The following is a 10,898-nucleotide window of genomic DNA, read 5'->3' on the forward strand; positions in this document are numbered from 1 at the left end:
CTAACTGTGACAGTTAGTGTAGCAATTAATACTTAAACTGCAACTTACATTTTAAAAGGACAGGTAATTATTGAACCCCCTTGACCTGACCTTGGTGTTCCCCAATGCCATGTCAAAGTCCTTTTGGTGTTATGACGTGCCACCACTTTTTGTGGTTTGTCGTGACTGTCACATATTCCGAGAAGTCGAGCATGTGGTTGTGGTTGAGGTTGTTGAGGCGCATATTTTCCGAAGAGAAACTGGGAAAACAAAAAACTGCATCGAATAGCAAATCTGAAATCACATTTTGTTTTTGCGGAAAACCGAAAACCGACTGCGAATCACAGAAACTGCAACAAACATAAAAACGAAAAACTGATGTTTTTTGCGACAAAAGCAGATCCAAAAAAATGGCTTAAACCGCAAAAGCAAAAATCCCAATGCCCCCGGGCCCCTCCAACAGAATTCAGCCCCCGTCCCTTCATGGCCACCACATACAAATTGGTCCGAAACTTTGACGAATGGAGCATCAAGCAAAAGGCACTATTGTTATCGTTTAATGTGAAAATAAGTGGCCCTGCATTCTGGAGTTTAAAGGTAAAGGTATTCTCCCAGGAAGCCAACGGTGCCCTCATTTTGCCCCCCTCTTTCCATCAGTGCTCTGTTTTAAGGGTATTTAAAGCTACTTAGGCTACACTGAAAGGAAAGAAGTCGAAACATGGATGCGAGATCCGGGGATCGAAAACTCAGGATCTCTTGCACCAAGGCCGCGCACTAACCAACTGTGCCACCCTTTACTCCTGTTGTTTGACCAGACAAGCTAAACAGCAACTTCTAGCATTAATAACTATGCAAATGTGAAGAGATTTACTTGAAATCAGCTTAATTGGAAACATTTTGAGACTGCCGGTTATGGAGTTATTAAAATCCTTTCCCATGTCTGCACATGCCGACATACTTTTTCTTAATTATTGACACGCACGCGCACTGTAAGTATTTACCAATATCAATAAAAAATGCCAAGAATTTGAAAGCTACGTGTTCGACTATCTCCCTCCGATTCGAGAGAACTGGAGAACTGAGTTGGGGTCATGTATCTGCTGTGTTTCTTTCTTTACCTTTTCTGCATCAGACAAATTCCTAACCTGTCGATCGTTCACTAAATATTTTCAAAACAATAAGCTAAAATTGCTGCCGGTCATTTTAAATTGTAAATTTCGGACGGAAAAAAAACAGATACACAGAGAAAGGATTTTTTTCGTGTTTACCTCCTTAGCTACGCGGTCAAAGCTTTTTGCTGTCTTGTTTAGGGTTAAAATTTGCATCAAAATTTGACGAAGTCTTGATGAAGAGGCCGCCATTTTTCCTAAAGGAAGAGAGAGGATCCTGGGAACGAGGTTTAGCATTTATCTCGGGAAACGATCGGAATTGACGATCGGGGACTTCGCAGTTTTTGTCCCAGGTTTTCCCGAGTATCGGAAAATCGCCAAACGCTTGTCCCAGATTATGTTGGAAAGTGTGCCAAAAACTGAAAACTTGCAATGTAGAGGATTGGTAACGAGCTAAAGCTATAGCCGACGTCTCCGACAGTACGATTTTGAGTATTCATATGTCGGAAATGATCGCCGACGATCGCAAAAATCTGGGACACATCGGGTTCCGATCACCGGAATGACGTCATCATCGTGTTTTCGGAAAAAAACAAATATGGTGATTCCGAAAGGCGACACTATCTCCCACATATCCTTGCGCCTCCTCGACCCAATCCCTCTGGAGTGCTTGTGAATTGTGAGGAACAAAGACAACAGTCTACCATCGGTCAATTCTGTGCTTAAAGACGACCTTGAAAGCTCCGAATATAACCCTAAAAGAAGTAAGTTATCGTGCAAATAATTGATCCTTGATAGTGAATTGTGGTCGACCCGCCCCACACTATTCTGACAGCCCTTATATGATTGCTAACCACGCAACCATATTTTTCATCACTAAGCTATCAATGTTAAGCTGCTGGGGGAAGGCCGGGCATAGGCGGGGGATTTCAAATGCCCGGCCCCAGGGAAGTCATCCTGGGTAGAAAAAGTGCAAATTCCTCACCCCAGGGGCACCTGGAGCTCAGAACGATCTGCCACGTGTTCCAGAGCGTCAACATCCACGAACTCCTGCTATAAGTCTTCGAATTGCTGAACCAAGATTTCGTCGTCATTATCAATTTTTGAATTCTGTTTTCACAGTATTGATAAAACTCTCACCAACTACCAGAGCTTTACGGCTCTCACCATACTGAACAAGAACCTAAATAGTAAATCTAATTAAATACATTTATTATGCTTATGAATTCAACCAAGCATACACAAGTTGCACAAAGAAAACTCATGAATATTAAAACATATGCAAAAAATATGCACCAGAACACAACGGAAACAAAAGCTTTTCTATTGGATTACATCTCAACCTTGTCAAAAAGATTCGATGACCTTTGTCTCACAAAATATAGAGCAGCTTTCACTCATGGCCTTTAGGGAATCGCAGAGAATCGGTTTGCTTCTAGTGATTTCTGGGTAATTCCAAAATGGCGGTACTATTTTTCAGTCTTTCATGGTCATTCAAGATGGCGTCAGTGGACCCCTCTTCTAACAGTAAAAGTCAAAGTCCAGACCCCCGGAACTCAATGAATGATCGAAAGTCTCTACCGCGGGCAGGCTTGTAACGTCGAATCCCCCTCCTATGCCCGGCCTCCCCCCCCCTCCCCCCCCTCAGTGGTTTAACATTGATAGGTGCATAAAATCAGTGCTAAAACCTAATCATTGGTCTTTAAATAACTGAGGAGAAAGTGCTGCCTTTTTGATTACACCAGCAAATGGTTCGACTTTTAGGTATTCTCAGTAAAGGACTATCAAATATCTTCCATGTTCATAAGTTCCCTGTGGGGCTGGCTGTCCTTTGTGAGTGTATAGGTGGGTGGATTTAACAGGTCCACATCAGCTGAATAGCTGCCAAAATTTCAATCTGCTCAAGCAAATAAATGACTAACAAACAAAAGTCATTAGTCTGTGAGCTGGGGGATTGAGCATTACGTTTGCCGAAATGGCAAATGTCAAGCTGAAATTTGTTTTGCTAAATATCAAAAAAACAAATTTAATTCTAGTTTATCTCTTGCTTGTGCATGTCATCCACAGTTAACCATCAAATTCTCGTGCTTTTATGATCGACAGCCAGCTGATTGCTGTTCCACGCAAACACTATGCTAAGACAAATTGGATGATAACCATTTCAAAATGTGCAGTCCCGGCTTTAGAAATCACCCATGATGATTACCTGTGTTGGGGACTGTGGGCTGTGCTTTAGTTGAATTTTCTTTTTATGTCATAGTTTCTGAGGTTTTTTTGAAGGGCATGTACTTGTATGAGAGCATAAAACAGTACATGATGACAAACTCGAGGAGTCCAAAAGGTTGATTGATAAAAGTAGGTTACAGTCTTCTGGACTATTGGTTTGTCCTTTTCTTTGATTAATGAAGAACATTAAAATATATAACAGGCAAGAGTACTGTTGCAATTATAGTGAAGGAGAAGATGAAATATTAACCCTGGTAAATTATTGATGAAGAAATGTTTTTTTTTTTTGAGAAAAAATCCAAGTGGTCCTTTATGGTAGTCAAATCTACAACCTTCGAGTTACTAGTTGAGAGGCGCTACCACTTTCCAAGTATACCTTTCGATTTTGAAACTGTGAACGAAAACCAAGTGAAAGGTTTGATATAGTCCAGCATTAATAATGAAACACTGCTTGGACATTTTGCTGCCTTCACTAACCAAGATGATCAATATGTCAGTCGACCATGCAACTGTACCATCTCAGCTCAAGGAAGCTATGGTAACACCTCCCTTGATCACAAGGTCTACATAAATGCCAACCTTAGACCTATCTCTATCTTAAAATTTATCTGGAAGTTTATTCACATAGGGTTAACCTCTTAAACTTCCTTTTTAGGGTATTATTATTTGTGTTTTTGTTTATGATACCTTAAATAAAGTATGCATGTATGTAATCTGTAAGACACTACAAAAGCAATCTCCTGTCAACCTTGACAAACTGCATGTGTCTCAAGGAAAATCATCTAGATGAGAGCTTGCAGTCAGCCTACAGACCTTTCACAGCACTGAAACTGCCCTTATTAAAGTTCGCAATGACACTGTCTCTTGAATTGACGATAAAAGATAGAGAGATTATTTCATGGAAAATGCTTGGTACGATTTTTATTCACTCCGTGTTTCGTATCAGAAAACTCAACTCGTGAATAAAAATCGTGCAAAGCATTTTCCATGCTTTAATGTGTTTATTTCATAAGAACTGAGGTTTTTTACGTGGTAGTGTTTGATAGACAAATTTATTTTGCACAATTGCAGTGGGGCGATGAAAGCAATAAACAATGGTTTAAAATCGCCCAACCGACAATTTATTTAATAAAATTTACAACGCTTACTGTGTTTCAGATATTCCAAAGTGGTCCAAAGTGAAGAGCGTTTTTAGTTTGTCGCTTGTCAAAGCTACCGGTGCTTTGGGTTTATTTCCCTTTCCTTGCTTCTTTAGTTGTTTTTGTTTGGACTAAAGAACCTCTCTGGTTTTCTAAAATACCAGGTCGTTTGTTGTGCTTGCGGAATAGCCCTTTTTCTTCAGTTGTTCCAAGCTAGCCACTAAACTTTGAAGGAAAGTCAGCTTGTATTCATTGCTGTCTTTATTGCGGACGAAGATGATAAATTGGTTGATGTACAATGTATTCAGTGTTCATTCAGCTCAACCGCTGGAATAACTTCCATTTTCCTGTCTTCAACTTTTGTTTTCAAAAGACGTTTAAGCAATCGAACATCTCGTTCAATTTTTTGAGCGGTATTTTCTGTTTTCTTGATCTAAAATAAATTCCTCAACTGAGCAAACAGAAGCAAACCTTCCCTCGGCTATCTTTCAAAGCATGTGGTTTTTGTGCAATGGCTGTCGGATGACGTTCCATTCGATACATTCATTCATCACTAGTGAAATTTCGTCTTTCGCGTTGCTGATTGGACGAACAACATTTCTTTGCAGTAAATTTTTTGTCGTTCGTGTTCCTGATTGGCCACATTTAGAATCAGTACGACTTTTATTCACTGTGATTTTCGTGGATAAAAATCTCAGTACCTATGACATAAATGTTATTCTCCTGCTCCTCAGTCTATCGGCAGCGTTTGACACAGTAGACCATGAGATTCTGGGGAATAGACTTCTTCAAGATTTAGTATTCTTGGCAAAGCTCTGCAGTGGTTCAAGTTGTACCTTGACAATCGAAAACAAGTAATCAACGTGAAGGAGACTAGATATTGTAGTAAAGACTTGAAGTGTGGCATACCCCAAGGGGCTGTTTTGGGGCCATTACTATACCTGATGTACAGGACCCCCTTTGGTGACCTCATCAGAAGCCATGGGATTATCATATCATTTCTATTCTGATGATACTCAGCTATACTGCTGCTTTGAGATTCATGATCTACCAGCCTCAGTTAAAGCCACTGAATCCTGCTGAAATGACGTTGATGCATGGATGCTGGCAAATTATGCCAAAGCTTAACAGGGATAAAACAGAACTTCTGGTAATTGGTCCAAAACACAAACCTGCTCTGCCAATCAGTGGAATCCATGTGGCTGGCGAGTACATTGAAGTCTCCAATTATGCAGAGAACCATAGGGGTAACATTCGAGAGATGAATGAATCTAGAGAATCATGTTACTGATACCTGTGAAACATCCTTCTATCACCTTCAAAATATATCAAAGAATCATCTTTCTCAAGATTAAGTCGAGATACCTGTACATGTATGCATTTATTACATCCAAGCTACTGTACTACTGTAATGCTCTGCTTTATGGACTACTGCAATTGCTTCTTGATAGCTGCGATATGTACAAAACTGCGCAGCTTGACTCATGTCAAGGACTAAAAGTGCTGATCATATGACACCAGTTTTACGTCGACTGCACTGGCTACCTATTAGGCAACGAATTACATACAAAATTCTATTTATTACATATAAAGTATTGAACAGCATGGCACCGAAGTACCTGGCTGATCTTCTTCAACCCTATCAACCCAATACGAATCTAAGATCTTCCTAATAAAATCCGCTGGTGATAGGGCTTTCAACGTTGCCACTCCCAAATTTTGGAATTCACTCCCGGCCAATCTAAGATATGTTTCTTAAGAATAAGATTAAGACTTTGCTCTTCAAAGAGGCTTTTAATTAGGGTTTAATTTGTATGATAGTATTGTAATTTTAAGTAGAAGTGGTTTTAATTTTTAATTACAAGTATTGTAAAGCGACATTGAGCTCTGGAAATGAGCACTATATAAATTCATTATTATTATTATTATTATTGTTATTATTATTATTATTATTATTATTATTATTATTATTATTATTATTATTATTAAATGCCTGAATCACTTTCAAAAAAGAGACAAAGAGATCAATGGGACCTTAAAAAGAGGCATTCTTGAGCTGTGGATCAGAGATTTATCATTGCGTCCTAGAAGGCACACATTTTCCAGTAAGACCCACTTAATATCTGAGGAGGGATCCACTTGGATGCAGAAAAAATTGGGTGTTATATGCAAATTACAGGTCATGAAACTGAATCAACAACAGGAAAGAAAACTTCAACACTTTTCAATCGACAGTGAAGAACTAAACAGAAAAAAAAACCCTTTTTGCTTTTGTGATGGAGCTTTATAGGCCATTTCCGAGTTCATGTCTGCCTTCTCTTCAAAGCGAGTCTAAGTGGAATTTTTTTTTATTATGAAAATTAGTTTTCATTCATATGTAAAGTAGAACTAATTACCAACACAAAAACTTTCCACTTAGACTTGCTTTGAAGAGGAGGCAGACATGAACTCAGAAATGGCCTATTGAATATCGATGAAAGCCCAGTCTGTGGGTGGCACTGGGGTAGGATGGTTGAATTTCATTGAGGGTTTCATATATTTGCCAGATGACCTAGTTTTGTTTATTATAAATTGATGTATTTTTATATTTCAGACATGATCACTGATGTTCAGCTTGCAGCATTTGCAAACATCCTTGGGGTGTCGCTATTTCTTCTTGTGGTCTTGTACCACTTTGTAGCAGTCAACAATCCCAAGAGGAAGGATGAGTGATTTATCTTAATCAGTACTCGAATGTAAGTTATTTGGCTGTTTTGTTGGTTTACTATCTGTAACTATGTTTATTATGCTGTTCTACTGATCTCTCTGTTAATCCTAAAATATTATTGTAAGATTAACCCTTTCTCTCCCAGGAGTAACACTTATGGACTTTACTCCAAGCTCAGGTTGCTTGAAGCATGGTTTACCGTTAGCGCTAACCAGTGTTAAATACCATGGAAAACCTATAGGTTTTGATACCTCTTAACCAGTAGTTAGTACTAACCAGGCCTTGAGCAACCGGCCCCAGATGTCTAATGCCAGACGATTACATGTATATTCCCTTTTAAAGGGGTAACAACTTCTACATCTGTAGGTGACGAGGAAGGGCGAGGAAAAACCTTCGATGCAAACAACAGTTTGTGCGGTGATTTTTGCTTGTGAGTGGGTTTCCCGATCAGCTCACGATGTGATGATGTCAGTCACCGGAAGTAACATTTCACTTCCTTAGCAACACGCGAAAAATACGTCTGTGGGCCCTTAAAGGGGTACGGTAACAACTTCTACATCTGTAGGTGACGAGGTAGAATTATATTCATAAGCCAAGTTACCCACAGTGTCGCAAAACAGAGACTGATTCCATATGCACAGTTTACAGTTTATTACGGAACTTACTGTGGCAATCCTCGATTCGAAACAGCAAATAGAATTAAATTTCTTAGGCTGTGTGGCTGAGAGTTCTTGTGTGTTATGTATTGTTATGTAGTTCAAACTTGAGCATAAAATAAACAGAAAACTACCTTAAAAACATTCTTAACTGTACAAAGACGCTTAAACAAAATGCTGAAATGAAAAATCTTAGTCTAAACAAAACGGAAAATATTGAACTTACTTTAGTCTCTGAGATGCGATTGTTCGTGAGAGGTGATCTGTGGCCTTCCAGATAATGAAGGGAATGAGTCATGATGTGAGGACTACATATAATTAAGTTACTCATAAAACAATGAATTATTTGAGTAAAACACGATACAAGAAAAGTGAGACCTAAGCAACTACAAAATTAGAAATATGTCACAAACGTTATACATTATTGTGCGTGAACAACAATGTCCACTCAAAAACTGTGTCCGCATTTACCCTTTCGTTCCCAAGAGCGAAACTTTTGGATTTTCACTCTGTCCAATGCCAGATGATTTTATTCGTCAGTGGGGGCTCTCTCGGGGCGAAAAGGGTTTAAAAGAGGGTTTAAATCTACGATCACGCCAAAATATCTGACCTAAATAGCTGTAGAAACACTATCTACCAATCAATTAATAAACTAAGTGTCTGGTCTAAGGAGAGTACCCTCGCCTTTAACAACGACAAAACCAAGGTTATGATCCTCTCCACCCTGCAAATGTCCAGAGTACATCACCTTGACGAGTACGATCCTAACATCGCAGTCAGTGGTTATAAACTAGAACGTATTAAATCTTGCAAACTGCTAGGAGGTCACATCAATGAATACCTTAAGTGGGACGATCACATCAAGCACACGTTATCAGGATGCTACGCCACTCTATCAATACTAAGAAAACTGAAATATCTCGCTAAATATGAGCTCAGAAAGCAGCTAGCAGAAACATTGATTTTGTCAAAACTAGATTATGCCGATCTGGTTTTTTACCCTCTACCACAATTCTTACTTCGCCGTTTGCAACGGGTTCAATTTGCTGCTACAAGTTTTGTACTGGGTCACTATGTTAAGAACTTTCGGGATACACTTAAAATCGGATGGCTTCCAATCAATGAGAGAAGAGATCTGAACCTCCTGAAATCATGCTTTAAAGCTTTGCGTAACGCTGCGACTTGGCGAGATTATCTTAAAATAATAAAACAGGAATGCCCCAAGGAACTGCGCTGAAGCAATTCAATTAGATTAGTAATCACGATCGAAAACGGCACTTTCCAAGATACTGCTTCGAAGCTATTTAATAATCTACCAGATAGTGTTAGAAACTGTAAAGATTACAGAACTTTTTTAAGACTCTCAAGGAATTTCTTAAGAAACAGAGTACAAAGCGATTAGTTGGTTTTACTGTAATTGGATTCCGTTAATCCTGTTTCTACTGTATAATTTGTAAATAACTTAATTTGATTTATTTTGTAATTGTATTTAATGTAATTTAACAAGGAAGAGCCACCCAGTGGATCTGTTAATAAATTATTATTTTATTATTTTATTTACAGGGCTCGAAATTGCGACCAATACAGTCGCATTTGCCACTAAATTTTTCCCTTAGCGACTAAAATATCTGGAGAAGTCGCAATTTTGCGACTTGTTGTCACCTTCGCTCTTTCGAAACAAAAGGGTTAGCAGTTGCCACTTTGCTGCTACTTTTGCTAAAATAAATAAATGACAAAATCATTTTGTTTCTCGCTGTGAAATTTCTCTCAAGATAGCGTAATTGTTGAGTAATTTAGCCGGGATGTTACGAGTACAACTCTATTCCTTCGATCATTCGCCATTTTCAGCGGTTTCTTTACACACAAGTATTACGGGCTCGTATTTTTTTTGCTAAACCGCTGACAACACAACGCAACGCGGCGATTTCGCGACTAAAATTTGTGAAATTGCGACTAAATTTTCGTATCTTGTCGCAAATTGCGACTGGATTTTTTCGTTAATTTCGAGCCCTGAATTATTATTATTATTATTATTATTATTATTATTATTATTATTATCATTATTAAAAGGTATGCTTGGGCATCCATCATGATACATTACAGTGTAAGTGGTGACTTTTCGAAGTAATCTTTATCCAAGTTTACTGATTTGTTTTATGGAACCAAGGATAAAAAATATACATTGTTTTTGTCTTTCAGGTACAGAAAAGACCCAAAGATGCTTTGCCTGAAATGAAAAACATTCCTGTGTAATTTAAAATTAATTTGTATCTTCATCTGTAAACTACATTGCCAAATGCATTAAATTAATTCAAAGAAGCTTTGAATTTTTTTTTTTGCTAATGGGATTGTTTGTCTTGCAAAAGTCTGAATCTTACTTAAGTACTGTATTTTGAAGCCAACAAGGGAACTGGCTTTGTTTTTTGATGTCTTGTTTTTAGTAACAATTGAGTTATCAATTTTATTGTGGTAAACAATACCTGAAGACTGATTTGGGTTTTGATTAGACGATTGTATTATCTGGATAAGATCATCGCAAATGTTGTTAATCTTTCTATTATGCTGAAAAAATTATCTTGCTACTATGACCAGAAATCAATTCTACTGTTTCTTTGTCTTTCAAAACTATGGTAACTGAACACTAAGTGACCGAATTTTAAGCCTTAATTTAAAAAATACACCTGTTTATTTTGACTGAAATTTTCTTTATCAATGGTCCGCCGTTACTAACTTTAAAATGTTGAGAGAGCTGGATCGAGGATAAGATGACATGGAAAACTTCACTAGTTTAAAAATGCAATGCCTGTGTGTGCGTCTAAATTAAGATGCAGCCCAGGCGTTTCGCAATCAGACTTTGAAACTCGTGTTTTGCATGTCTAATAAACTGCGTTTACATGCTGCAATTTTAAGCTAGTGAGTCTTTGTCGTCATCTTATCCTCGATCCAACCCTCTGAGGTTCAATCGGTCAGTCTTGAAAGTGAATAATGGCGGACCGTGAAATCCTAAACTTGCACCCGAAGAAGACAGCCTTTGGGTAAAATTCGAAGGTTAAATTTTTGCCAGTCAGGTGTCAGGGAAACA

At 38.3% G+C, this 10,898-nt stretch overlaps 1 long non-coding RNA gene across 1 annotated transcript; it reads left to right on the forward strand.

Moving 5' to 3' along the window:
- Positions 1-1,729: 1,729 nt before the first annotated feature.
- LOC137976307 (uncharacterized) lies at positions 1,730-10,135 on the forward strand. The gene is made up of 3 exons (XR_011117746.1): positions 1,730-1,852; positions 7,047-7,188; positions 10,016-10,135. It is a non-coding gene; the product is annotated as an uncharacterized lncRNA (long non-coding RNA).
- Positions 10,136-10,898: the final 763 nt, after the last annotated feature.

This window comes from Montipora foliosa, chromosome 11 (genome assembly GCF_036669935.1).
Source record: "Montipora foliosa isolate CH-2021 chromosome 11, ASM3666993v2, whole genome shotgun sequence".
Lineage (NCBI taxonomy): Eukaryota > Metazoa > Cnidaria > Anthozoa > Scleractinia > Acroporidae > Montipora > Montipora foliosa.